We start from the raw sequence: 27,673 nt of genomic DNA on the forward strand, positions 1-27,673 counted from the left end.
GCATCTTCTGGTCTCTGCTTTCCCCAGCTCTCCCAGTAGCTCTGCCTCTGCCTCCTCTCCTTGACCAGGACATATCGCCTGACATTCCTTCTATCCCACCTTTTCCACTAAAATGGCAGCTTGCACCTAGCACAGAGTCAGAGGTCAGTGAATATTTGGATTGTTTCCAGTAAAACGGGCACATGCTAAGCCCACACACCCACAGGGCACTTGGATGAACTGGCAGTGTCTCTGCTGGTGGGCATGCCCAGTACAGACCATGCAGTCCCCCTCCTAACCCTGCTGGGGGTTCTCCTGACACCTCGGATCTGGTCACCCGGGCCGCGGGGCCTCTGGACGTGCAGCCTGGTCCCTTCCCAGGCCCCCAGAGCCCCCACCACGTTGGTGGCTGCTGTGCCCTGTGCCTGCTCTTGCAGCCATGCTAAAGGGGTCCACCTGACCTGCCTGCTCGGGTCCCCCCACACACCCCCTCTGACAGAGCTGGGGGCACCCTGTCCACCTGGCCTCCCCTGGCCTCCACCACGCCCAGCACAGTAGGGCTCCTTAGGAGGCAGGCTTCCTGCCCCGAGGGTTCTGCTATGACGTGTGGGCGAGAAGGGTCTGGCTGGGGTCACGCTCAGCACCCACACTTGTCAACCACCTACTGGGCGCCGGCGAGAGGCACAGCGATGGAAAACTCGAGGTTGGTGCCTGGGGGGTGGGGGGGTCAGATCTAGAAAGAGGTGGAAGGGCTGGAGCCCAGAGGTGCTACTGCCGTTGGGCCCACGTGTGTGTGTGTGTGCATGCGTGTGCCTGTGTGTGTGCTGCATGCATGCGTGCCAGTGTGTGCGTGTGCACACATGCACGTGTTCACACGCATGACAGCAGGCTCCATGGTGGGCAGCGCCTGGAGCTCTCCCAGGGCCTTGGTCTCCCCACCTGCACACAGTGCCCCCCTGACTTGCCAGCCTCCCTGGCCCCCCAGCTCAGTCCGCCTCCCCATCCTGGAGAGGTTTCCGGTACTGCAGCCCTGCCTCCTCATCCATCAGGATTTTGCTGCATTCCTGTGAGTCATTCTCCAAACAAACCGTGCGAGGGAGAGAAGGGAGAGCAGCAGAGGGGAGGGGAGGGGAGGGGAGGGGAGGAACGGGAGGCTCCACTCTGCTCGGCTCGTTGGGAACCCAACCCCACCTCCTCCCTCCCACCTGCTGCCCCTCCACACCCCTACCATGCACACATGGGGCCCCCAGAGCTCTGATGTAAGCCTGGTCAGCTGTGCCATGGACTTGCTGTGTGACCCTCGGCAAGACACTTGCCTTCTCTGAGCGGTTGGAGAAAATGGCCCTGAAGGTCCTATCTAAGAATGCACAGGCTTCCCAGGGGGCTGTCTCAAAGGAGGCGGGGTGTGGGGGAGGTGTGCCCAGCTCCCTGAAGCAGCCTCTCCCCACTTCCTTGTCTGTCTCCCCACCTCCGAGGTGAGGGGGGGCAAGTCCTCGGTAGGCACAGGTGCTGCTGGGCAGGTGCCAAGGTGAGGGCGGAGCAGCCCGTGCCAGTCACAAGGCCTAGGCCTGTCGCGCCAGACATGGGGCCAGTGGGGCCTACAGCAAAGGGCCCATCTCTTGCACCGAGGGTGCTGGGCAGGTCTTCCCCATGGGCCAGGCGTGAGGGGGTCTCCCAGCAGAGCCCAGATCTGGGGAGGGGGTGATGAGACACAGCCAAAGCCAGGAGGAAGAATCCCCACAGCAGCGGCTGGGAGCAAGCCTCTGGCTGTACATATGTGTGCATACGTGTCTGTGGGCAGAGCAGCACCCGCAGGAGCCAGGGGCTGCTCCTCAGTGACCAGCCTGTTTGAGTTTTTTTCACCGCGGCCGCCAGGCCTGACTGGGCTCTAGGGGCCACAGAGCCCAGCGAATGTGCGCGTGATTGTGAGGCCAAGGCCAGCTGCATGTCTGCACACAAGGCCCTGCAGGATGTGGGAGGGGTGTGAGTGCCCATGAGCTTGACCAGTGGCAGGGGGCAGCTGGCGTCCAGGGGAGTGAGGGCTGGAGGGCTTTCTCCTGAAACACCCAGTCTTGGAACTGCCTCTTCAGGCTACCACCCACTGGCTCCAGGATAAGTAGATCCCCTCCCCAGGAGCTGCAGCCGCACATATGCCCCAGGCCCAGGGCTGGTACCCAGGGGCCCCTGAAACTGCGCGCAAAGCTGCAGGCTGTGTGCCCGGGCACCCCACGGACACGCCACTCTGGACCCGGTACCAGGGTTCAAGGAGCCAGAACAGGGACCTGCCTTCCCAAAGTCCAGCTGGTCCTCGGTCAGGCCTGGAGGCCACAGCCTGGTCCACAGTGGGGAAGGCAGGGTCTGCAAGGGCACGGAGAGTGGGTGCACACCCAGGGCTGCACAGAATGAGGCTGGGGGGTAGCCGGGGTGCTCAGCCACTGCTCCAGGCTGGGAAAGGGGGCAGCGGCAGAGGGTCAGCTTACAGGTGCAGTGGAACAGGGGTAACGGGAGCTGGAGGCCAAGAGGCCCGCAGGAAGAAGTGGGGGCCACGGCGGCTGGGGGTGGAGAAGGGGCATTTCTGAGGGAGTGGGAGAGGCTGAAGCAGAGGCGCTGAGAGGGGCGGCGGGGAGGTGGGGGGTGTGCTCCCAGCTCTGCTCCACCCAGGCTGGGACGGGACCATCCTCAGGTGGAGGCCAAGGGCGGGCACTGCGGAGTCCCCAGGCTGCTGCCAGAGCACAGGGGAAACCCCAGGTTGCAGCCCCACCCCTGCTGCAAGCCCCTTCTCCCTGGATCTGTCTCCCCTCCTATAAAAGGGGCAGCCCAGCCCAGCCCATCTCGGAGTGCTCCCCCCGTGCCTGGAGCTGGGGGCAGGGGCCCCGGGCTCACCCCCACCCCCCGCAGTTGCAAGGTCGGGACACTGTGGGCGCTTCTGCCAGGACCGAAGGATTTGAGACAGCACTGGCTCGGGTGAGTGGGCTGGCACCCAGGCCGGGGCAGGGGCCGGTTTCCAGGCTCTGGGCCATCACCCTGTGTCCCTCACCATGTCTGGAATCCCTGGTCCCTAAAAGGGAGTGTGGTAGAGACAGCCACTCCTGAAAGAGAAGGACGTGGGGACACAGAATCTGAGTCTCAAGCGTGACAAACAGTGATCTGCTGGGGACGTCACAGCAGGTGAGCAGGACGTGGGAGACCATGACCGCCCCCTCCTCCACAGACCCACCCAGGAGCACTGAGATCTCGGTTCTGCCTGATCTGCAGCCTCACTGGGGAGGGAGAGTGGCCGGAGGGGCAGGCAGGAGGACACGGGAGCCTAGCCCTGCGATCTGGGCTGTGAGGACTCACAGTCATCAGGGGGTCTCCTCCCGGAGAGGCCGGACCCACCCCTGCTGCCTCCCCGGGTCAGGCACGCTTGGAGAGGATGCAGACCCACAGGCTGAGGGGCCCAGGGGTCAAAGGGAGCAGAGAGGAGGGTGTAGGGAAGCTGGAGGGGGGTGAGGCCTGGGAGGGCAGGGTCCCTGCTGGGGGATGGGGTGGCTGCAGGGCCTGAGGGCTTTAGGAACCTTCTCTTGCTCTCCGGGCTCTGCTGACCCCTCCAGTCCCCAGGGAGCCTGTGAGCCCAGGGCTGCTCTTGGGGTGAAAGCCAAAGTCCAGCCAGCGTCTGGAGGCCGTTCCCAAGTCCAGACCCCCCGCCCCCACACTCCACCCCAGTCACACTGGCCCCTTTGTTTGTGCAACACATGAAACACGTTCCTGCCTCAGGGCCTTTGCTTGGCCGTTGCCCCAGACGTCTCCCCAGGCCCACCGACCTCCCTCAAGTGACCTGCTCAGTGAGACCTTTCCTGACGCCTGAATTTAAAACTGTAAACACCTCCCCAATCCTGAGCCCCTACTCTGCACTGTTTTTTTCCCTCACTGCATCTATCACCTTCTGACATCCTCCGTGGTACCATCTCCCCCTAGAACAGACATTCCAGCAGGGCAGGACCCCCACTCTGTTTCCCAGCGTGCACCCAGAGTGGCACCTGGCACAGGGCAGGGCTCAGTCGCTCAGTCATGTCTAACTCTGCCACCCCATGGACTGTGGCCCGCCAGACTCCTCTGTCCATGGGGATTCTCTAGGCAAGAATACTGGAGTGGCTTGCCTTTCCCCGCTCCAGGGGATCTTCCCAACCCAGGGATCGAACCCAGGTCTCCCGCGTTGCAGGTGGATTCTTTACTATCTGAGCCACAAGGGAAGCCCCAGGAAATACATGCAACTGGTAGAACACCTGCTCTCTGGGAGAGGAAAGCCTCTGCTCCAAACCTTTATGACGCTCCCCCTACTGGAGGACCAATCAGTTTTCTCCCAAGAGGGCCCAGGGAAGACAAGTGCTGCCCTCCCAGCCCAGGCCCATCCCCAAACCAGTGGTCAGATCGGGGCCTGGGAGGGTGGTCGCCCTTTCCCTTCAGTCCACTGATGAACCTGCATCCTGGACGTCACCCCTGGACGTTGCTCAGGCCCTGACCACAACGGTCCCCCAACCTTCCCTGTCCCTGTGCAGGGTGTCCCCACCCACGCTCTGCGTCCCCAGGACCCACTGGCCACCCCCCTGGCTCTGCCTTTCTTCTTCAGACCCCGTCTGGCCCCTGCCCACCTGGGTCCTCCATCCAGCCTCCTACCTGGTCTCCCTCTCCAAGAGCTGGTCTTCTGTTTCACCCATGATTCAGTCTTGTCCTTCAGCCAAAGGCCAAAGTCTCCTCCAGCCTGGCCATGACCTGGCCCCAGCCCTGCTGGCCACACCCAACTGCCCAGGTCTCTTGCCACCTCTCAGCCTTTTCTGGGGCAGAACCCGCTGCCTGACTCTGAGAGTCTGGTGTCCACCACCCTTTCAGGGCCCCTACTCCACCCACCCCTCACTGTCGCTCCACACAACGATCTCCAGCTCCCCAGCATCCTGCGGGCTCCCTTGAGCCAGTGGACAGGTGCTCAAGGGACACTGCTGAATGAATGACTGAAATGACTAGTGAGAAGGTGAACAGATGAGGCTGTGAGTGGACAGACTCCAGGAACAGGTCAGCGACAACGTTCTTCTCTCTGCCTGATCTCCTCCACAGCTCACGGTCTCCCACACGGACCTGGCAGGGATCAGACCTGAACATGACGCTGACAACGCCCACCATGCAGCAGTCTGGGTGGGCTAGGCTATGCTGCTGTAACAAAGCCCCCAGACCTCAAGGGCCCAAAACAACAAAGGTTTATTTCTCTTCCACGCCACAAGTCCAGCGGGGTGGCAGGGAGGCTCCTGCTCCCCAAGGCGTCACCTCTGGACCAAGAAAGAGGCCTGGGAGGTGGCCCTGGCAGCAACACACCCGGGCACAGAAGGACGCACGAGTCAGAACCAGTCACGTGACCCCCAACCCAACCACAAGACGTCTAGCCACAAGCTCATCCTACTGTGGACGCCAGAGGATGGGAAACCAGGGTTTAAGGCCAAAAACTGGAATGACACCTCTGATGACACCACCATCAACATGAACAGCAGAGGCCACTCACCCAGGACTTCCTGTGCCCTGAGTGCTGGGCTGAGGCCTGAAGTGCAAGTTCCCTTAACGCTCACAGTGCTATTCTGAAGCGGGCGCGGTGAACAGCCCCTTTTCCAGATGAGACGAGATGACGGAAGCCCAGAGAGTGAAGTGACCCTCTGAGATCACATGGCTTGGACACTGAGGTCCCTGCATGGACCCTGCAAGGATCACATGCAGACCCTGAGGTCAGAACTCACTTCGGTGATTCTGGACCCTCATAAACCCCACTGAGGCCCCTCCGCTGGGCACAGGCCTCAGCTTCCTCTGCCGAGGCTGGTCAGGGGCAAGGACTACCCTGCTTTGATGACTGTCCCCAGCCCAAAGAGCCTCCTCACCCTGCCGCATCCCAGCCCCAGACACCCCTGACGTGGGCCCCAAATCTCATGAGGAACAGAGACCATGAGAGAGGGGTGGGCAGGCCAAGGTCACCCTGTGGGGCTCCACATGGCCGAGACGAGGCCACAAGTCCCTGTCCACCACAGCCTGACTGTCCCAATGCCTCAGCACCCACAGCCTCAGCCAGGGACCCCCAGAAGTGACAGTGGTGACATACACTCCACCTTCCTGCCGGCAGGTCCACTGAGGGAGTGTCCGCAGTCCCGGGCTGGTGAGCCTGTGGCCCTGACTGCCTGGGCCACGCTCTTGAGGAGCTGGGCTGAGCGGCTGGCACCTGCTCCCAGAGACAGTCCCATCGGGGAGGCCAGAAAGGGATGGAAATGGTGCCACCTTCCAGGACTTCTGAAAACAAGGTTGGGGGGCCTTCGGAGAAGCCACACTGCAGGGGGGACTGTGCAGAGCAGTGAAAAACAGGAGAAAAGGGGGCAGTAGGGTTGAGGGCAGACCCACCTGGAGCCAGACCCCACCTCACTCTGACCTGAGTGCCCCCCACCCCCAAGCCTCTGTCTCCTCATCTGTAAATGGGGTGAGAGTGATACCTGACACCAACTCTGGGCTCTTACGGTTATTACTGTACTGGTTTTGCCCTCTCCCCCCACCAACCTGAGCCCCAGATCACAATTCATCCTCTTCCTGGGCCTTGGGGCCCCACCCCAGGAAGCTTACGGGTACAGACTCTCACTGTGGCTGCCAGGAGAATGCTCTCCTGTCACCTGCTCCCTCCCAAAGTTTCCGTGCCCAGGAACAGCAAGCAGTGCCCCTCAGCCCAGCCTCCGAGGGTGGCTGTCCTCCTCAAGACTGGAGTTTCCCAGTACCCTGACCCACTAACCACCCCCACCCCTCGTTGCCGGGGTGGGGGCGAGGGAGAGGTGGGAGGGAGGCAGAACCTTTCACTGCCTGGGAAGCTCACACTCGCCCCCTGTTGCAGGCCTCAGCATCCATGCAGCATCTGGTACGTGCATCCACCTTGAGAGAGAACTGCAAACGGCATGGCCCCCTCCCCAGGCCCATGGGAACATACACAGTCTTGAAGGGGCACGACCCACCCCCAGGTGAGTGACTCCAGCCGCTGCATCACCCCGCAGCGCCTCGATCTGCACCGTGAGATGGGGCAGGGTCCCCCTTGTGGGTGGCGCCAAGGGCTTCCCAGAGAGCCTGGCACACAGCAGGTGCTCAACCACGTGAGCCTCACTCCCCGACAGGCCAGAGCAGAGCCTGGAGACCATCCCCCAGCTTCCCGCCACCTCATTAACCAGAGGGGACTGTCCTTCCAGCTGGGCTACCACCTGACACCCCTGGCAGTCTGCCTGCTCACCTCCGTCCTGTCTGCAAGGACGTCTGGGCTGGACAGGGCGGGCTGCAGGCCAGGCGTGCCGGGACCCCAGGCAACCAGCAGAGGCCCGCCAAGCAGGCCCAACTGCCACAGAGCCCCACCAGGTCCCTGGCGACCCCCCACCCCCAACCTGCCCACACACGGCCGCCCACAGTACACACCGAGGGCTGTGCTGCTGGAAGGGAAGAAGGCTGAGGCCAGGCTGTGTCCTGAGATGAGATGGTCAGGGCTCGGTTCACTTCAGTTCAGTCGCTCAGTCTTGTTCAACTCTTTGTGACCCCATGGCCTGTAGCACACCAGGACTCCCTGTCCCTCACCAACTCCCAGAGTCTGCTCAAACTCATGTCCATCAAGTCAGTGATGCTATTCAACCATCTCATCCTCCATCGTCCCTTTCTCCTCCCACCTTCAATCTTTCTCAGCATCAGGGTCTTTTCCAATGAGTCCATTTTTCACATCATGTAGCCAAAGTATTGGAACTGCAGCTTCAGCATTAGTCCTTTCAATGAATATTCAGAACTGATTTCCTTTAGGATGGACTGGTTGGATCTCCTTGCAGTCCAAGGGACTCTCAAGAGTCTTCTCCAACACCACAGTTCAGTGCTTAGCTTTCTTTATGGTCCAACTCTCACATCCATACATGACTACTGAAAAACCATAGTTTTGACTAGACGGACCTTTGTCGGCAAAGTAACGTCTCTGCTTTTTAATAAGCTGTCTAGGTTGGTCATAGCTTTTCTTCCAAGGAGCAAGCGTCTTTTTAATTTCATGGCTGTAGTCACCATCTGCAGTGATCTTGAAGCCCAAGAAAATAAAGTCTGTCACTGTTTCCATTGTTTCCCCATCTATTTGCCATGAAGTGATGGGACCGGATGCCATGATCTTAGTTTTTTGAATGCTGAGTTTTAAACCAGCATTTTCACTCTTGGGTCAGAGTTCAGAGGGACGAATCCGGCCTCCAGGAGGCAAGGAGCCACTGCACTGTGGGCTGGCCAATGGACCTCTGCCCCCACTTCCATCTGTCTGTGAGTTCATGCAGTTGTCCCTCCCCTCCGCCTCCCAGGCCTTTGCTCCAATTCCCCGCTGCCTGGAAGGCCATGCCAGCCACTCTGAGGAGCTCACGCCCTCTCTTGACCTTCCCAGGCTGGGCTCAGAGATGCTCCCTCCTCCCTCTGAATTGTTCTTCTCTCACTGGAGCATAGGGATCCAGCAGGGGTCTTCGGCAGACAGAACCCAAGTTGGAGTCCGCTTCCGAGGTGGCACGGAACAGGAGCCACTCGGGAGACATGGGGGTGCAGACCAGAGGGAAGGGGGCTGGGGTGCCAGGGGAAGGGGAGAGGGCAGGGTGAAGAAGGGTATCTTGAGGAAACCACTGACCAGTCCTCCTGTGCCCCCTTCCCTTCCTCCCCTTCCAGAGAGGACAGGGTGGGAGGGAGGGACCCAGCAGGAGAAGGGGCCATGGGCTGCCCTGGCCTGGGGTCCCCCCAGCAGCTCACAGGGGGCTGGGGAGGTGCAGAGCCGGTCCCACAGGGAGCATCTTGAGCCTCAATGCTCCCAAAGGTCCCCATCGCTCCCTATGGCCTCAGGGCCCCTAGCCTGGGCAAAGGGCACAGGACAGCTGCACAGCGCCCCACCCTTGTGCCCACTGGGGGGCATGCAGGGGCAGGGCAGTTTGAACAGGCAGCCTGGGCTGCCCCACCCCCAGCAGGGGGACCAGACTGCACCGCCCTGGACACAGGCTCGCCTCAGAGGGGCAGGGCTGGGCCTCAGGGACAACGGAGAGAGCCTTTGTTCAGGCAGCAGACTAGCCTCTGAAAGACAAGGAAGGTGAGGCCGAGAGGGAGGTGGTGGGCCTCGGAGAGGGGACGTGGAGCCTGACCCCGAGGGCCTGGCACATTGTTACTGCGGGTGTGAGAGGGTGAGGCTGGATCACGGGCAGCAGGGCCTTGAACGCCAAGCCGGAGACGGCTGGGCGGCAAACCAATTATTCCAACCTCCAGGTCAGCCCTACCTCAGTCCATCCAGCCTCCCCCCACCCGATGCCCTTTCCGGGTAATGAAGGCCGAAGGGTTGGCAGTTGGTAAGTGCAATTAAACCCGTGCTCAAGGCCATGAAGCATCCACGCAGCTCATTAGCAGACAAACGAGAGGACACTCTGAGGGCCGTGGGCCCCCGGGGCTGTCAGGACCCAAGTCAGGTCAGCCTGGAGAGGGGGACCCCACCCAAAGGAGCCCCATTCACAGGGGCTCCAGTCCAGGTCCTGAGACTAGGTCTTTGGATGGCGAAGGACAAGGTCCAACAGGTGTCTCTCTCTCAAAGAAACAGCTGGGTAAATGGGCCTGGAGGTGCGTATGACACACAGGGTCCCGGGTGGTGGAGACAAACGCAGGCTTCAGCCGGCAGGCACCTTATTGATTCAACACCGGAGCAGCAGCCGACACTGAAGTCAGTTCTCAGCACTTAAAAATTCTCTCACTTAATTCCTCCTGTGACTTTAGGAGCTCATGGGTATTTCCTGTTGTGGTCCCCGTTCAAAATATATATTTATGTATTTGGCTGTGCCAGGCCTTAGTTGAGGCACACAGGATCTTCAGTTGTAACATGTGGGATCTAGTTCCCTGACCAGGGATTGAACCTGGGCCCCCTGCACTGAGAGCATGGAGTTAGCCACTGGATACCAGGGAAGTCCCCTGTGATCCACATTTAACAGAGGAGAAAACTGAGGCCTGGACAGGGACTTGATTCACCAGGTGCTCTGGCTCCTGAGGCTGGGCTCACAAGCAGGAAGCCATACCACCACGGGTGAGACGGCTGGGCCGCCAGGGAGATGTGCAGACTATGGCCAGGAGGAGGCTTGGGCCTTGGGCTGTGGTCCACACCACCAAGTGTGGCCTTGAGGGAGGCAGATGGCAATGGTCCAGATGAGTTGTAAACTGGAATCGGGGTGAAATCTCCCAGGATTGCCCCCTGGCAACTCACTTGCTTTTTTCCCCCCTAAACATTGGTGAGCCTTCAAAGTGGGCCTGGGGGCCAGATGTGGGAGGATGACACGCAGCGTGGCACCTGGGCTAATGCACAGCAGGGAGCCAGCAATTAGAAGTGTCCAGGACACAGTCACTGGTAGGGGAACGAGTGAACCAATGCCTTCCTCCGCCAGGGAGGGACCTGATGCTCTGGCTTCACCTCTTCCCAGTCTCCTGCTGTCCACCCCACCACCACCCCGCCTCCCCCCCACCCCCACCCCCAGTGGCCTCTGTGAGAGCAAAGAAAGGAGGGGTGGGCCTCCTGGGCCCCCTGGGGCAGTGCCTCTGGCATTCCAAAGTCAAGGCTGCTGCTGAGATATCCTGAGGGCCCTGGTGGGGAGGGCAAAGAGCACTGGGAGAAGAGAGACCTGCCGTCTGAGTTCCAGAGGTGATGGAGCCCAGAGGAGGTGGGCAGTGGCCTGGGGCCCACAGCACAAGTGTGGGTCTCCTGACCCCCTCAAGTCCTGGTTGAGCCCTTCAGGTGAGGCAAGCAGCCCCCCTCACATAGGAACCCTGCCCTTGGTCAGTTTGAGGAACTCTGCAAGACTGCTCCGGGTCTGTCTCGGCTACTGATGAACCCGCGTTCCCATTCCTGTACAGGTCACATAATGACGCAAACAGCTGATATGATTACTGTCTTTCCTGCTTTTGGCAGCTCCACGAGGGTGGGGCACAGAAACACCCAGATCTCAGAGGATTCTGGTCACGCACACAGTAGGCCTGCAAACACATCTATAGGCCAAATGAAGCTCTGTGATTACAAACAGTTGCAGGGCCAAAGGAAAAAAATGTGTGCCGGGGTGGACTCCTGACTCCCCAAGCCCCCCAGGACCTCCCACCTCCACACAGCAGGCTCAGGGCCTGGATGGACCTCAAGGCCCCCATGGCTGGGGGCTGCAAGCAAGAGAGGGGCTCACCCCCCTCCCCAGCCTGACCCTGAGGCCGGCCCAGCCCCACAGCTGCTGGCTGGCCTGCAAAGGTATGCCTCCCAGGGGGGCCTGGGCATCCTCATTAGGAAAGTAGTGACAGACGCATTAGCTGCCGAGGTGGGGGGTGCCGAGGGCTGTCACGGGCTGAGGAAAACCAAATGCCAGGGCCACGTCTGGGCCGCATCTGGGTGAGGGGCTGCTGCCGGGAAAGGACAGAGCTGACGCCCCGGCGCTGTGCTGCCCCCAGAGCTGGGACTCCCTCTTGGGACTCAGGCCCCAAGCCGAGTGCCCCCAATATCCCTGGCTGTCCTTGCTGCCTGCCTCCGGGCAGGACTCAACTTGCCGAGTGTCCACCAACCAAGCCCTGCCTGCCCTGTGCCAGAGGAGGATGGCTGGGAATCCACCCCTGGGGCACAGAAGAGGAAAATGAGGCAACGGGGCTGTCAGCGGGTGCTCTGAGTACAGCACTGCAGCCAGAGCCCCGCCCAGCATCTGGGCTGCCGTGGCCATCACAAGCTGTGTGCTCTTGAACCTTGGCTGTCCCCATCCAAGAGATGTGGGCTCGGACCACCCTGACCCCAGAGCTCCTTCTGGTCTCTGAGTCACAGGGCAAGGAAGGCTCAGTTCTGCTGGAAGAGTGCCAGGGGCTGCCAGTGTGTTTTCAGTCCCAGTCCTTCCCGGAGCCTGAGGCCCCGCCACACAAGGGTCACAGAACACAAGTGCATCAGGCATCAATTCCTCCCACGCCACGGCTGGGGCGGCAGACAGCCCACAACCCAGTTGGTGCCATTGACTCTGCCTTGGACACAGAAGTCCTGCACCACGCCATGTGCACACAGAAACAGGCTCACACACAACAGACACACACTTGGCACACCTGGGGCCCCACCACAAATGCAGACACACATACAGAGGAGCATCTGTCCCCCAACCCTAATCTCATGTTGCAGACACAACCACAGATATGAGCACCCAAAACCTGCTCGCAAAACCCACCCCCTCATTCCCCACCCCCTCCTCCCATACACAGACAGCACACTGTACACACAGGCACACTCTGAGCAATCTTATACACACAGACTCATATACACACCTGGACACAGCAAGAATGCGAGAACCATCACTCTCCAGTACGGAACCCCCTCAAAGATGGACAGACACACAGCCCCACGAGCCCAGGAACACACACACACACACACATCTTGGCGCTTGGTTACATTCCACATGGCAGGCAGCGCCCAGCCCAGAAGAGCAGCTCCAGATAAATAAGTCATGTTCAGAGCATCAATCTCAGACCCAACCTGGCTGTCTCCCTGCTACAGGTAAAGCGAAATGGGGCTTCAATATTTCATAAACGAATAAACCTGCTAAGAGAAGACAATTTACAAGGCCACCAGCTGCAGGCTCCCAACAGCCCTCACACATCTTTTCACTTTGGGAGCACGTGGTGGTAACTCCGGGTGGTGGCCAGTGGGGCATGCTGCCTGGTACCCCACCTGCCCCCCTCTTCCTGGGGTGCTCTTCCCAGGGAAGGGTGCGTTCTGTGACTTTCCATCCACTGCTGCCCAGGGACAGGGCCCTACGCTCTCTCCCCTCTTCCGCCTTCCCCTCAAGCCTTGGATGCCTTTGAAATGCCGGTCCATCCTTGGCAGCTCTGATTTTCCAAGGTCTGTTTCATGCAGGGCTGGGATGTGTCAGAACTGAACCGCTTAGGAATGGAGAAAGAAGGCCTGGCAGCGGGGATGGGTAGGGCCAGGGCAGCTTGGAGCTCGAGAGGCAGCTGAGCTGAGGGAGGCTGCGCCTGGTGCCAGGTCCACAGGCCCCTAAGGTGAGGCCAAGCAGCCCAGGGCAGCAGAAAACTGCTCCTAGGACACAGAGCGGGAGCAGAAGGGGGCCACAGGGCCAACCAGAGGCTAAGTCTGCATGTGGCTGGGTAAGGAGGACCCAGATGTGACTGAGGTCTGGGACCTCGGTGCGGCCTTGCTGCTGGAGCCTGGTCTCCTCAGGGGCAACAAGTCTTCAACATCTCTGCACAGGCTGGGTGGCACTGGCTGGGCTCAGTGGCCCCTGCCCAGACTGCCGATTGAGGAGCCAGGGAAAGGGTTCCTGGGGTTGGCAGATGGGGAGAGGTCCAACCAAATCAGGAAGCAGCCACCCAGTCCGACTCCTCTCTGAAGCTCCCGAGATCCGGTTCCAGTTCTCTCCAGACTCACACACTCAGGGGAAAGGAGCAGGTTTCACACAGGAAGGGAGAGAAGCAGGACATCAGATGGCTCATGGAGGAAGAAGGTGGCACCCTTTAACAAAAGACCCCAGGACAGGGCAGAGAAGAGTCAAATGAGGCTGCCTTTGGGGCCTGGGAGTTTGGGTGAACTGCTTTCCTTTACATTTGCTTATTTTCCAGAAGTCTATAATCAGCCCATCCTCTTTCTGTAGTGGGGGAGAAAGCTATTAAAACACAAGGGCTTTACAAAACCAAATATACAGCATGACTCCATATTTTATATTTATTACATCTATCGTGTTGTTTACCATATGTCTAGAGAAAAAATGCTGACTGATTATGTTCTCTGACTGCGAGTTCTCGAAAAGCCAAGGACAGTTGCCCCTGCCCAGGGGGTGGAATTATAAGAGATTTTCGCTTGTCATCTGGCATTTTTAGGTTTTTCTAAAATCAACATGGTTATAACCTGGTGAAAGTGTTAGTTGCTCATTCCTCTCCAACTCTTTGTGACCCCCATGGACTGTAGCCCGCCAGGCTTCTCTGTCCATGGAATTCTCCAGGCAAAAATATTGGAATGGGTTGCCATTTCCTTCTCCAGGGGATCTTCCCAACCCAGGGATCGAATCCGGGTCTCCCACATTGCAGGCAAATTCTTTACAGTCCAAGCGCCGCCAGGGAAGCCCTTTATAACTTGATTAAAAAAAAAAACAAAAACAAAAACAAAAAAACAAACACAAAATGCTCAGGCCTGCTAAGTTCTTTTCCACATCAAGTCCCTCCCGCGGCCGCTGAAGCCCATTCTCGCCCTCCCAGTGCGAGTTCTCGAAAGGCCAAGGACAGTTGCCCCCGCCCAGGACACCTCTTCCAAGGCCCAAGGCTGCACCATTCAGCGGCCTGCCCAGGCCATGTGCGGGCGAGCAGAGGTCAGCCGAATGCCCGGGGAAGGCCCGGGAGTGACCGGCGGGACACTGAAGGCGCGAGGCCCGAAAGGGCATCAAGCAAGGGAGGCGGCTGGTGAGAAGAGGGCAGAGCCAGGGCCAGGCCCGTAGGGCAGTGCGGGACGCAAGGGAACCGACCCGGGCCGGGACGAGAACCCGGGAGACGCGAGCCGGTCCGGAAGCCCCGCCCCGCGCCCCGGTTCCCGGAAGCCAGGGGCCGTGAGGGGCGGGCCCCGAGCCACGCCCACAGCCCCGGTTCCCGGAAGTCGCGGTCTGGCGAGGCGAGGGGCGGGGCCTGGAATCCCCACCCCGCGACTGCGCGGGGCACGCCGGGATGGGCGCTGCCATGGCGACGCAGCGGCCACCCCGCCCCTCCCCGCGCCCTGGCCTCCGGAGTCGCGGTCGCGGCCCTGGCTGGGCTCGTCCGGCCCGATGCGCCGAGGCTCCAGCGTGGCCGCTTTGAGGGCGCCGCTGGGAGCGAGGGGAAGCCAGGAAGCGCGGGCGTTTGCCCTCCCGAGGTCGGGGAGAAGAGGAAATGGCCCCCGAGGCGGTAATGCAGCTGCCTCTCTGTCTGGCCTGCCGGCTCCTACCAAGCCCTCCCCGAGGCGGGGCTGCGCGCGCCTGGACAGGCGGGCCAGCCCGGGCTGCCCTGTTAGGATCCAGGATTCGCCCCCGAGATGGCCCCTCCACCAGTGCAGGGGATGCTGGGCGCCAGGGCCTAGGACCCGAGATGCTAACCTCTGTCCACCCACATGCCAGGCATCTGCTAATGAGCAGTGCGAACCCCTTTGCTCCGCTGCCCTCCAGGCCCCCTCAGTGCCCTCTTAGGAGACCCAGCCAAGCGGGCAGCCCGCCAGGCAGACCCTGATCCCTTCTTGGCCTGTATCCCTGTAGGGTGGGGGTTCACACGACGGGCCAGGCCAGTCGGGCCGGATGACTATCTCCTCAGTCCTGTGTGAGTGACTCTGCCCCAGTAGGTGGGCAAACAAGCCCAGATCTGTTAAAGAGTGAAGTGGCAGGGCTGGGACACAGCCAGGCTGACTCCAGAAGCCTGTCCACACACAGTGGCACTCCCTGCTCCCTGGCCGCCCAGCCTGGGCAGGTCCAGCCGCCTATCTCTGCCCAGAGCACTGGCCTGGCCTGCAGTCCCCTCATCCCCCCTCCTCCTTCCCCTCCCACCAGCCGGCTTCCCTTCTGAGCCGCCAATCTGCAACCACACAAAGCCCTGTTTGTTTGCTTTCTCTGCGGCTCCCCCTGGATCCGATGTCTTTCTCTGCTACCTGCCGGCCTGGCTTCCTCTCCAGAACGCCTTCCCAGACTCCTGAAAGGAAGGAGGGGCCAGTCATCCTCCCTAGAATCCAACTTCTTGGTGCTGGGGGTACCCAGCTAGAACGGTCTGATGGCTTTGCAGTCCCCTCACTACCTCTCTGAATTTTGGGTGCCTCCTGGGCAAAGCAGGAGAGATGCCTGCAGCCAGGGGCTGGGACGGGGGAGGGGAGCCAGAGCAGTCCTGCCAACCTCCCTTCTTTTGTGAGCAAGGCTTGTTTTGTCAATCAGGAAGGCTGCCCCTGACTTCCCTCCCAGCAACTCAAGGGGGCTGCCAGAAGATAAGGAGATGAATGGGGCCAGGACGGCCAAATTCAAGGAGGCGGAGGGACAACCCAGGTTCAAGGCCGTCACACACCCTTGCTCTTTCTGAGGGTACCCAGGCTCACCAGGCTCTAGGATGAAGGGTTACAGGCTGCACTGGGAGCCTAGCTCAGTGCCCATGCTAGGCAAGCACCTGGGCAGATCTGTCTGCATGGCAGGCACTCTCTGCAGTATCCTGGGACACCCTATCAGCCTGAGCTGAAACAGGGCTTTCACAGACACAGAAAAATAAACACCCGCATTCCACACCACCTTCTCTACCTGCAGAGTGGGGGCTGCCCTCTCTCCCCATTCAAATAATGAAACCCAACACTGATACTGCACAGAGATATCACAATCTCTCCTGGTTCCTTCTACCCAGGGTTTTTTCACTGCACCCTGTCACGCTGGGTGGCCCAGGGCAGGTCCTAACCTCCCTGGGCCTCTCTCTTCCCCTTCCTGTCCCCTTCCATGCAGTTTAACCCTTAAAAGCAACTCCAGGACAAAGGTGTGGTTGTGCCCACTTGACAGATGAAAGCAGGCTCTGATTGGGAAAGCTACAGAGACTGAAACTGCTCTAGTCAGAATTCAAGCCCACTTCTGATTCTGAGGCCTAAAAAAAAAAATCCCACCAGGTCACAGTGTTATTTCAGAGATTATCTGCTGAATGGATGAGTGACCACCGGGAGATGAATGAGGAGCAGGCAGGGCCTGGCTTTGGAGCCCAAAATATATTGTGGTTTCCAATTTTAGGTCTGCACTTGGTCACTGTGTGACCTCATGCAGGTCACTTAACCTCTCTGAGCTTCAGTTTCCTTGATCCATACGAGTTGGTTAACAAGGCTTAGAGAGGACCACCCAGTGCTGAGCACAACAGCAGTCACTCATTAAACGATGGCTTTTCTCCATGATCCCTCTCAGCAGCCAAAGAGCCAGGCATCCACTTATTAGAGGAACCAGGTCTCTCCTACCTCCGCTTTCACCCACCTGGCCCCATTGCCAGGCATCCCCCCAGTCACCATCTCTGGCCCTCTGCAATGCTCAGGCTGAACTCCCCAGGCTCCTGGGAGCCCGGTCCTGCCTGGGAGACCAGGGCCTCTGTTTAATAAGCCAGGGCGGGGACCCCGGGGGTCACTGCCACCCCAAGGGAACAAAGCCAGCACCGTCCACATCCTGCTGCACTCAAGAAAAGAGAGCCACTCAATTAAGTGTGATCTGGCCAAACGTCTGTTTTTCGTGCTATTTTCGGCCACGGTGGGGATTTTCTGTGCTCCTCTCAAAGGTGTCCTAAACCAGATTCCTTCCCACCTCCCTCATCCCTGTGTTTGAAATGAAAATATTGTTCTTCCTCTTCTTTATTTCCTAGTTCTCTTTCCCATCTATCAGACAGATGCAAATGAGGGAAGGGGCAGAGCTGGGACCTCTCTGGAGGGCAGCAGTTCCCTCCCACCAACCCACCAGGCCTCCGCAGGGCACCCCCCAACCCCAGTGCCCTGGAGCACAGCATGCTGGGAGGTGCAGCTACCTCAAACCAGGCAAAGCAGAGAGGTCCCTGGCCTTGAGGCTGGGTCATTGTCTGCTGTTGCCCCAGACACACACCAGGCATCTGCCCCTTCTACCACACACCTCTGCCTTTCTGCTTCTGAGCCTTTTCTAGGGCTGCACCCCTCCACCCCCACCTCCGCCTGGATGCCCTCCCCCAAGGCCTCCCCTGCAAGGGGCGCCTTCTCAGCTGCAGCAGGGTCACAGGTGAACGAACCCACATCCACACAGTCACATCTTTGAAGTCTGCTCACCTACCAGACTGAGGGCTTCACAAGGGCAGGGGCACAGCCATGTCGTCATGTGGCTCCAGGACAAGGCTGCCCAAGCCCCTCAGCACTGCTGCTGTTTGGGGCCAGGTAACATGTGGGAGTGTGTGTCCTGTGCATCCCAGGATGTTGAGCAGTGTCCCGGGCCTCAACCCACTAGATGTCAGCACCCCCTCCCCCAGTGGAGACAACCAAAAACATCTACAGACAGGGCCCCAGGCCCCCCAGGGACGAAATCACTCCCAGTTGAGAACCACTGCTCCGAGGCCTGTGTCCCAACCTCTGCCCCCCACCCCAAATGAGCAAATACATGACTCTCCCTACCCCACCAACAGGTGATTTTTATTTTACCTCTTATTATGCACGCATGCATACTAAGTCACTTCAGTCACGTCCGACTCTTTGCAATTCCATGGACTGTAGCCCACCAGCTCCTCTGTCTATGGGATTCTCCAGGCAGGAATACTGGAGTGGGTTGCCATGTCCTTCTCCAACCTCTTAGCATCATCACAAATGCAAATTTCATTTCCCATCATATCAGAAGCTTCCAGAAGACAGGCCCACTTGACCTCAGCTGTGTATCAGTGCTGGTCTGTGGTTACCATTTGCTGCAGGAGTAACTCTCAAAGCATCAAAGAGCACCTGAGTAAAAGCCAACTCTGTTCCCACTTCGGCACCCTGCCCTGGGCTCCTTTGTGACTGTGCTTCAGCAGCTAAGCATGTCTGGGCCTCAGAGTCTCTGCTTCATTGTAACAATTCTTTGTCCCATGCTAGTAAGAGGCTTACAACTTCACATCTCTAAGGAGCTGTGGCCCGCAAGAAGAAATCTTTCAAGTGTTTGTTTTTTTTTAATATTTATTTATTTATTTGGCTGCACTGGGTCTTGGCTGTGGCATGTGGAATCTCCGCTCTTCATGACAACGTACGGGATCTTCATTTGTGACACGTGGGATCTAGCTCCCCGACCAGGGATCGAACCCAGGCCCAGTGCATTGGAAGTTCAGAGCCCCAGCCTCTGGACCACCAGGCAAGGCCCTCAGGTGGTTTTTAATTGACATATTCTGAGAACTATATCACTAATAGGCAATGTTTATTAAGCATTTTTGTTATGTGCCAACCACAGCCAAGTGCTTTGCAGGCATCCTCTCATTCAGTCCCCTTAGAAAAGAAACTATGAAAAGAAAAAAAAAAGAAAAGAAACTATGAAGTTGGTACTGTCATTTCTGTTACCTGATAAATGAGGAAAAAGAGGCTCAAAGAGCTGGAGGAACCTGCCTAAGAACAGCCAGAGGTGGTCTGGTGGCCTCCGGCAATCGAGGGTGTCAATCGGAAAATTCATTCAGCTTCAGTTCTCTTTTTAAAGTTAATTTACTTGCCTGCGTTGGGTCTGCAGCTCGTGGGGTCTCCCTTGTGTCACAAGGGATTTTTCACTGTGGCAGGCGGCTTAGTTACTCCAAAGCATGTGGGAGTTCAGTTCCCTGACCAGGGATCCAACCCGAGTTCCCTGCATGGCAAGGCGGCTCTTCACCACTGGGCCACCAGGGAAGTCCCTCAGCTTCAATTCTTGATACTGAAGTTACTTTTTGAAGTCTGAAGCCCATCTGGTGCCAGGCAGGGTTACACCTTCCCAGGCAGACAGGCCTCACCCACTGGGCTCCTGAAGCAGATGCCTGTCCCCAGGGCTCCTTGGAAGGTTCGACCCCGGAGGCTGTGGCTTGCCAGGGTCGGGAGCTCCGAGGGCCACCACCTGCTTCCTGGGTCTCAGGCCTCTCAGGAAAGCCCTGGCTGGCCTGCCCTCCTTCAGCAGGGAGTGGGTGCCGAGATTCTTCAGGGCAAGAATAAAAACGAACCGTCTTCTAGCACCTTCTATGTATTTCTATGCATTAAAACAGGCTCTGTCTGAAGAATTTTACCTGCATCAACTCACTAATTCTCCCAACAACCCCATGAGGTGAGTGCTGGCATACACCTACAACCCCCCGCCCCATTTCACCGATGAGCAAAGAAATAGTAAGCAGCAGAGCCACGATGGAAACCCGGGATACTGAACTCCGAAAGGCGGGTGCTTATCTGCACTGCCGTATTAGAAGTGTCTTGTGTTGACGGTTGTGTTCCCTGCACTCTGGTCTGAGTGAGGTACTCACTATGTGATTTAGGAACAAATGCACGAAGAAATGAATGAATCTGTGGTTATGCTGCCACCCGAGTCCACCCCACAGCACTAGGGCCAAGCCCCTTTGCAAGCAGAAACTCTGGCCGGAAAACTAATTCTCACCTGCCCCACCAGGTAACCAAGACCCACGCGATCCATCCACCTCCACCTGGCTGGGGAAGAAAACAGGCACCAAACTCTCAGTTTTGGCCCACGTCACAGCAGGACTGGAGTGGTCACAGCGACCTCTTCCCACAAAGTCCTTCAGCGGGAGGAATAACGACTTGAGTCCCCGCACAGCAGGCTCCCGGGGCCAGGGACTGCGCCCATGTGAAGGTGGGGAGATGGAGCCCCCGGCAGGACGGATGCGCCTGGACATGACCCTGGGCTTTCCAGACGACAGAACACGCTGCATGCAGAGTTTGGACAGGAGGGGAAATGTGCTGGGGGGTGGGGATGACTTTCCTGCAGCAGCAGCTGGAACTCAAACCCTGTCCTGACTCCAAACCCAGGGCTGTGCCACTGCTCAGCCGTGCTGCCCCGACCAGACCAGACCACACCGAGGCATGGTCTCCAGGGAGGGGACCAAGTATGACAGAGTCTGTACACCTCACGTGGGACCCCTGTCTGGGGCTCATCCCGGCCCCAGCCTCCCACTGACCCCCCGCCTCTCCCCACCCCTGCCCTGCCCCGCCCCACTGCATCTGCTCCCCTCCCTGCTCCCTGGGCCCCCTTCCTGAGCCCAGTCACCACGCGGAAACTGGATGACTGCTGTCCACCGGCCTGGAGCCTCTCAGCTCTGAGCCCTGCAAGCCCAGGGCCAAGAGGGGGGGATTTGGTGGGGAGGGGGGTGTCTGCTGGGTGAGTGGTGATCGGCTGGTCCCATGAGAGCCCTGGTGCTCCTGGCCCATCCTCCTGTCCCTCCTGACCAAGTGCCCTTTCCCACGTTGCTTTCCTTCCCCAGCCCCCCCCACCACACACACACTCTTCACACGGATTCGAGAACCAGCAGAGCAAAAGCTCTCCGCTGGCAGCCGAGCCCGTCTGCGCCTCCGGCCGCTGGCACCCACCCTAGTGTCACATTCCAGTCTCGGATCCCGGTGACCCACCCAGGCACAGGGCACGCTCTGCCTCAGTCCCCAGGGAAACAGGATGAGCCAGTTCTTCCCACCCGCCCTGTCCCCCCTCCCGGGGAGCAGCGGGGCCCCTCACTTATCTCCTCTATGGTCTGACAAACAGAATCCTCTAACCAGCACCCTGAGAGTCCCCAAGATCCCAATAGGACCCCCAAAACAACACTGTGCCCCCCCAGCTCACCTTCTCCCCCACCCCTTCTGCTGGGAAGGCTTCTGAATGCTCTGTGCTCCCCCACCTTGCCTGTGGAGCTGATGGGGCCACAGAGAGGAGGTGGCCAAGCCCTGGGCCCTCAATGCCCCAGCCTCCTGGGGAGGACAGACACCAACAGAATTACCACTAATTCCGTGATGAACGCTATGCTTCAGCCGTAGACAAAGGGGGATGACTCAGTTCTGCCGCGGAGGTCAGAGCAGGAGACAGGACGTCTGTTTTGGTCCCGGGAGGCAGGGAGAAAGGTGCAGGGCAGCCCAGGTGGAAGGAACAGCTGGGGCTAACGCAGCATAGAGGCAGCAACGTCAGGGCTGACTCCAGGGGGCGGGGGTCTGCTGCAGCAGGAGGGGAAGGGGCTTGAGTAGGGGCAGAGCAGGCAAAGGACGGGAGAGGCCCCCACCTGGGAAGGGCTCCTGGGCAGATCTTTATTCAGAGGCAACAGGAACCCCAGGGAGACACTGCCGTGGTGGAGAAAGGTCACCCTGTAGTGGGGCCCACATGGGAGGGAGCAGGATGGAGGCAGGGAGGCCCATGAAGAGGCCGGGCAAAAGCTAGTCTCTCCTGTCACAGCCTTTCTGAACCAAGTCCTCCCTCTCGGCCACAGGACATAGGCTCCGTCTGCTGCAGCCACCAAAGAGCCACTGGTGTGCTCCCGCCGCCAGGATTGCCCCCCTCCCCACCTACCTGAGCTCCAAGTCCCCTCGGCCATGAAGCTTCACCTCCACAAAGCCCTCCACCTCCGGCCAAGTGAAGACACTCTCACCTCTGGACTTCATGCTCAGGCTACCTGTCCCCCATCCTGAAACTGACTTATGTGGTCTCCATCAGCCCCTCCTCGCAGGAACAATTCCCCCAAAGACGCTCCTTCCCTCATTGTCCCCAGCACACCTGCCAGCTCTTCCATGGGAGGCCCTGCTTCCCGCCAAGACCTCACACGTGCTCCCACTTGTCCCTTTGCGTACCACGTGGGTCCCACCCCTGGGCTGTGACCTTGCAGGCAGGTGTATTAAGCACAGGACTTCGAAATAGTGGGCCCTGGGAAATACCTGGTGGGCCCGAGAGCCCAGGTGCCTCTCCCATGGAAACAGTGGCCAATCTGCAGGGCTCTTCCTGGTCCTGCCTGCTGAACCACATGTTGGGGGGCGGGGGAGACATCCACGCACAGCCACGTGACTATTAAAGCATGAGGTACAAACACAGATGGCCATGGAAAGGCAGTGGTGACAATAACGGTGTCAGGGCCAGCTGGCATTTATTGGGACAAACACTGTTCTCAGATTCATGGGGTTGCGTGGACTCATTAAAGCTTCACCATTATCCAGTGAGGCTGGAACTGTTATTAGCTTCATTGTACAGATTCGGACACTGAGGTACAGAGATAAATAACCCATTCAATATGTGGCAAAGCCAGGAGTCACCCAACACCTTGCCCTGGAGCACCCCTTCCGTGACCCCCACATAACCCCAGGAAGGGAAAGGGGAGCTGAGAAGAAGAACAGGAGGCGTGGTCCAGATCGGGGTAAGAGGAAGCTGTGTGTGTGTGTGTGTGTGTGTGTGTGTGTGTGTGTGTGTGTGAGACGTGTATGCACAAGTGAACAGCAAACCACATTCAAAGTGTTAACTGGGGTTACTGGGGGCACTTCTACCCTATATACCTCTGGGTTATTTGCATTTTTCACAATGAGAACAAATCCATGTGTCACCTGAGTAATTCAAAAAGAGAGACACTGTCAGGGCCTCAATTCATGTTTGTTGAATGACTAGAAAGCAGACTCATTTTCTAGGCCTGTTTTTTCAAACTCTGGGTTTGACCCATTAGCGGATCGTGACATCAATTCAGGGGTCACAGAATGCAATTTAAAAAAAAAATCAAATAGACTACAACAGAAAATATCAGACCAGGGCACGAAACAGGAAAGAGCTATTTCACTCAACTTTCGTTTCAGTTACACACAGTGGGTATGAATGGAGCTGGGACCTGAAATGTGTTTCTTACTGCAGGTCATAGGTGAGGGCTTGGAACCCACAGTCCAGACCCAAGAGCCTGAGGAATCAGCCCCGGCCCTGCTGCACAGGCCTCCTGGTCCAAAGTGGCAGAGTGGGTGACCTCCCTGTGTTTAGGAAGCCACTGGGGCGCCTGGCTGTTGGAAGGTCACACTCAGACCGCTCTGGATCACCCGCAGACACGCAATCCTAGAACCAAGGCTTCTGACTGTGAGGGGCTCCCGCAAACCACAATGTCTGTGTCCACTCCTTCCGGGTCACCCAAAAGGCTCCTAAGGACTCCCTCCTGGATGCTCCTGTGGGGGTGCGGGGTGGGAAACTAAAAGATTCCTTTCCAGTTTCCAGATGCGAGGCCACGTCCCAGGGAAGCCTCTGGAAACGCAGCCGTGTGGTCAGTCGGGAGGGGCCTCTACTGAGTCTGCAGTGAGGGCCGCTCCCACCCAGGGTGGGCCTGACCCCAGGCAGAGTCAGTTTGCATGGAGGATCTGGTGCGGGCAGAGAAGCAGAGCCCCCAGCCAGAGGCTCCCAGGGCGCTGGCGCCTCCACATCAGAGCTCGCCTAACTCACCCCGCCTCCCTTCCCAGGGCAGCAGACAACTAAAAAAAGATAAAATAAAAAGAAGTAATTCCCCTGCTTTGACGTCAGCTCGAGGTCTTAACAGCCCAGCAGCGGCATGAAACTGGATTGCAACCAGATGTAATGCCCTTGAATCCTCCACACGCCACTGCGTTGGAAGACAAATGGGGGGGGGGGGGGCGGGGGGGGGAGCGGGTGGAGGGAACCGTGCGGGTCCCGCGTGGGTCCCGGATCAGAGCCTGCGGAAACCCTGGGAAACCCAGGCCCGGGTCGCCATTCAGGCGTGCTGCCTCCCCTCCCCCAGCACCCCAGAAGCGCATTGTTACTCCGGATAGCTTCTTCATTCAGGGCCAGAGCCCCAGCGCCGCCCCCGTCGGGGGCTCCCCGGACCAGGGCAAGACTCGGGCCGCGCTCCGGCCTCGGGTGTGGATTTAAGGACGACCCAGAGCCCAGGAGGGGAAATAGCTCGCTGGGAAAAAGGGCGCCCCAGGAAGCTGGGGCCGCCACGGCCTCGGGCCTGCGTGGTGTTTCGCTTCCCCTCCGCCCCTCCTGGGCGGCCCCCAGCAACCAAGGCTCCAAAGTCACCCCCGCGTCCTGCCACCCCCTCGCCCCCGCCGCGCTTGGCGACGCCGCCTTGCGCCCAGCCCTCGCGTCCTCCTCCGGGTCTCTGGTCTCCCAGGCGCCGGCCCAAGGACCTGGCCGGTGGTGCGCCGCCGTCCGTCCTGGGACTCGCGTGGCCGGAGCCCCCACCGTGACGTCACCCCGAAAGGCCCCTGCGCCCCGGGCCTGGCCGCGACGGAGCTCCCCGGCCTCCCGGGCCGCTTCCTGCCCGGTCGCGCGGCCTGCGCACAGGCCCGGGCGCCACTGCCCGCGTCGGGGCACGGATGGGGGGTCCGCCGAGAGCCTCACGCGCCGCCCCTCCCCATCACGGACCTCGCTGCCCCGGCTCCCACGCCAGGGCCCCGATAGGCCCAGAGTCCCCCGGAGAAGTCGCTCCCCGCCCCCCACCCGGACGCACTCACAAAGCTCGCCTCCGGCCCCGGCGCGGCGCGAATGCCCCGGTCCCCACCCCGCGCTCGGGGGGGACCCCCGGCGACAAGGACGCGCACAACCCTTGCACGCGCGACCCTCGGTCCTCGCGCCCCCGCCTCGCACCGGCCCCGGCCCTTGTCCCGCGGCGCGGGGCGCCTCCACCCCGCCGCAGCTCCTCAGATTGCCATCCGGTGACCTCGCGCCCCCCGCACACAAAGCGACTTCTTCGCGGCCCCCGCGCCCCCGCCCCGGCGCCCGGTGCTCACCTCGGCGCGCGCTCACTCGGGGGCCCGGGGTCTGGCGCTGCGACTTCGCGGCCCGGAGGCCCGGGCGGCCATAGGGGTCGGGGCGCGGCGGCCCGGCCGGCCCGCGGCCAGGCAGGAAGGAGGGTGGGCCGCGGCGCCCCCTCCTCGCAGCGGCGCTCGGGCGGCGGACTGGGCGGCCTGCTCGGCGCGCTCTCGCCCGGCCGCGCCTCGCTCCGCGTCTCGCCTTCCGAGCGCAGCCGCGGGCGGGGGCGGCGCCCGGGGCGCAGGGACCAGGCCCTGGCCGCGCACCTCCGGGCCTGCTGGCGTCGCAGGGCCGCGGGGAAATGCGGTCCCCTCCGCGCAGGAAGAGCGGGCGGCGGGCGGCGCGCGGGGGGAGAAGGCGGCGAGAGCGCGAGGAGAAAAGTTCCCGGCCGCCTGGCCGCGCTCGCTCGCCGCCCGGGCGCCAGGTGGGCCGTGCGCCCCGACAGCGCCCCCTGGCGGCCCGCGCCCGCTGCGGGCCTGGGGCGGGGGTTTGGCTGGGGGGACCCCAGGGGCCCTCAAGGACGCCGGGGCCCGGGCCGGAACCTCGGGCGGAAGACGTGGACTGGCACCGGCGCTCGGGTGCTCCGAGCTCTAGCCGGGTCCCAGGGCCAGGCCCCCTCCTTCACCCACCACGGCCCTCCCTGTGACCTCCTCTTCCCCGTCTGGGAAACGTTCCGACCTCTAAGCTAGAAGGCCGCCGAGCAGAGCTCTCTTCACTCACTGGCACCTCGGTGGGCTCAGAGTCAGCAGACAAGTGATCCCTGCCGTCCTGAGGCTGGCGGCCTGGTGGGCAGAGACAGAACACACGTGAGAAAGACCGTTACCGGGAGCAGTGAGGGCTACTCACTCGGTGAAGTGAGAGGCAGGGGCTGCTTAGCTGGCTGTGAGCGGAAGGAGTAAGTGCAAAGGCCCTGAGGCAGGAGGCGTGAGGGGCGTGGGGGGCGGGGAGGAGGACAGGTGGTGGGCAGAAGTTAGAGCCTTGCGGAGGACCAGTGTTTTCAGGGCTACCTGAGCCTAGTGGGGAATTCGGATGCAATCCTAGTGCCATTGGCAGAGCCAGGGCAGAGGGATGTTGAATGAATGGGTGAGTGAACCTATTGTGACCCTACCGACCCCCTGGCAGTCCCCACCCCAGGCCTCCACTCACCCAGGTCAGGCAGAAGATCTCCAGCCCCGATTCAGCCTCTGGGGTCTGTTGGTCCTGTGCATCAAGGCCTCAGGGTCCCAGGGGACTCAGCCTCCTCACCTGTAGGTAAGAACACCTGGTGGGGAGGGTGCCCTTATGCTGTGGACTGTCCCCCTGTCTGCGTGTCCTGTCATCTGATCCTGGCAGCGCCCCCCCACCCGGGAGGGGGGCAGACCCACCCCTTTTGTTTACAGGAAGCTGAGGCACAGAGCGGTGAGGTCTTCTGTCCAGGCTTTCAAGCTAAGTTACAGGCAAGACCTGCACCCAGAGCCCTTCCCTCCAGCTCAGCCACCCACTGCCCAGGGCGAGGGTAGGAGCCGGACAGAATCAGGATCAGATGATGGACACTGCGGTTTTCAGCACAGGTTCTGGGGGAGACAGACCTGATTTATAAGTCTGGTTGCTCTGTGCCCAGCTGGGAGGGTTTGGAAAAACAAGTTAACTTGCTGAGTGTCAGTTTCCTCATCTGTAAAATGGAGGCAATAGTAGCGTCTACTTCCTGGGGTTCCTGAGGACTAAAAGAGGTAGGTGTGTGGAGCATCACGCCTGGAGCCTGGAGGCTGTGAATTCTGTTAGAAGTGCTTTCCTTCACAAGCTGGGGACAGGTGGGGAGGCACGGGGATGGGGCTTCCGTACATCCAGGGGCTCCTGGCCCCTGCCCTCCCTGCCCTCACCTGCCCAGGGAGAACCCAGGGAAGGCCTGGCAGTAGAGACCTCGGAGGGAGGTGAGAAGAGGGGTGTCCCAGAGGGAGGAGGGGATGGCGCAGTCCGGGCACTAACCACTGCCATTCTGAGAGCACCCGTCGTGCACCAGGTGCCTTCTGTGGCTGTTTCTCTGGGCTGCTGTGACAAATGACCACACATGTAGTGGCTTAGACAACCCTGATTTATTCTTTACAACTCTGGAGGGCAGATATCCAGAATCAGCATCAGCGAGCTGAAGGCAAGGTGTCAGAAGGGATGCGCTCTGGAGGCTCCAGGCGGAACATCCCTTGCCTCTTCTTTTTTGTTTAAATTAATTTATTTATTTTACTTGGAGGCTAATTACTTTACAATATTGTAGTGGTTTTTGCCATACATTGACATGAATCAACCATGGGTGTACATGTGTTCCCCATCCTGAACTCCCTCCCACCTCCCTCCCCATCTCATCCCTCAGGGTCATTCTAGTGCACCAGCCCTGAGTACCCTGTCTTTTGCATCGAACCTGGACTGGCGATATATTTCACATATGATAATATGCATGTTTCAATGTTATTCTCCCT

The 27,673-nt window shown here is 59.8% G+C and overlaps 1 protein-coding gene across 2 annotated transcripts in view; it reads right to left on the reverse strand.

Annotated features, from left to right (window-relative positions):
• The window catches only part of RAI1 (retinoic acid induced 1), a 102,726-nt gene extending 77,456 nt beyond the window's left edge, over nt 1–25,270 (reverse strand). The window contains exon 1 of one of the 2 annotated variants that reach the window (XM_061143657.1): nt 25,202–25,270. The gene's annotated coding sequence lies outside the window, so the exon portion shown is untranslated. Of the gene's footprint in view, nt 1–7,431; nt 8,027–25,201 lie in introns of those variants that run through there. The other variant, XM_061143659.1, reaches the window with a different exon arrangement.
• Nucleotides 25,271–27,673: the final 2,403 nt, after the last annotated feature.

Source organism: Dama dama, chromosome 5, assembly GCF_033118175.1.
Source record: "Dama dama isolate Ldn47 chromosome 5, ASM3311817v1, whole genome shotgun sequence".
In the NCBI taxonomy this organism is placed as follows: domain Eukaryota; kingdom Metazoa; phylum Chordata; class Mammalia; order Artiodactyla; family Cervidae; genus Dama; species Dama dama.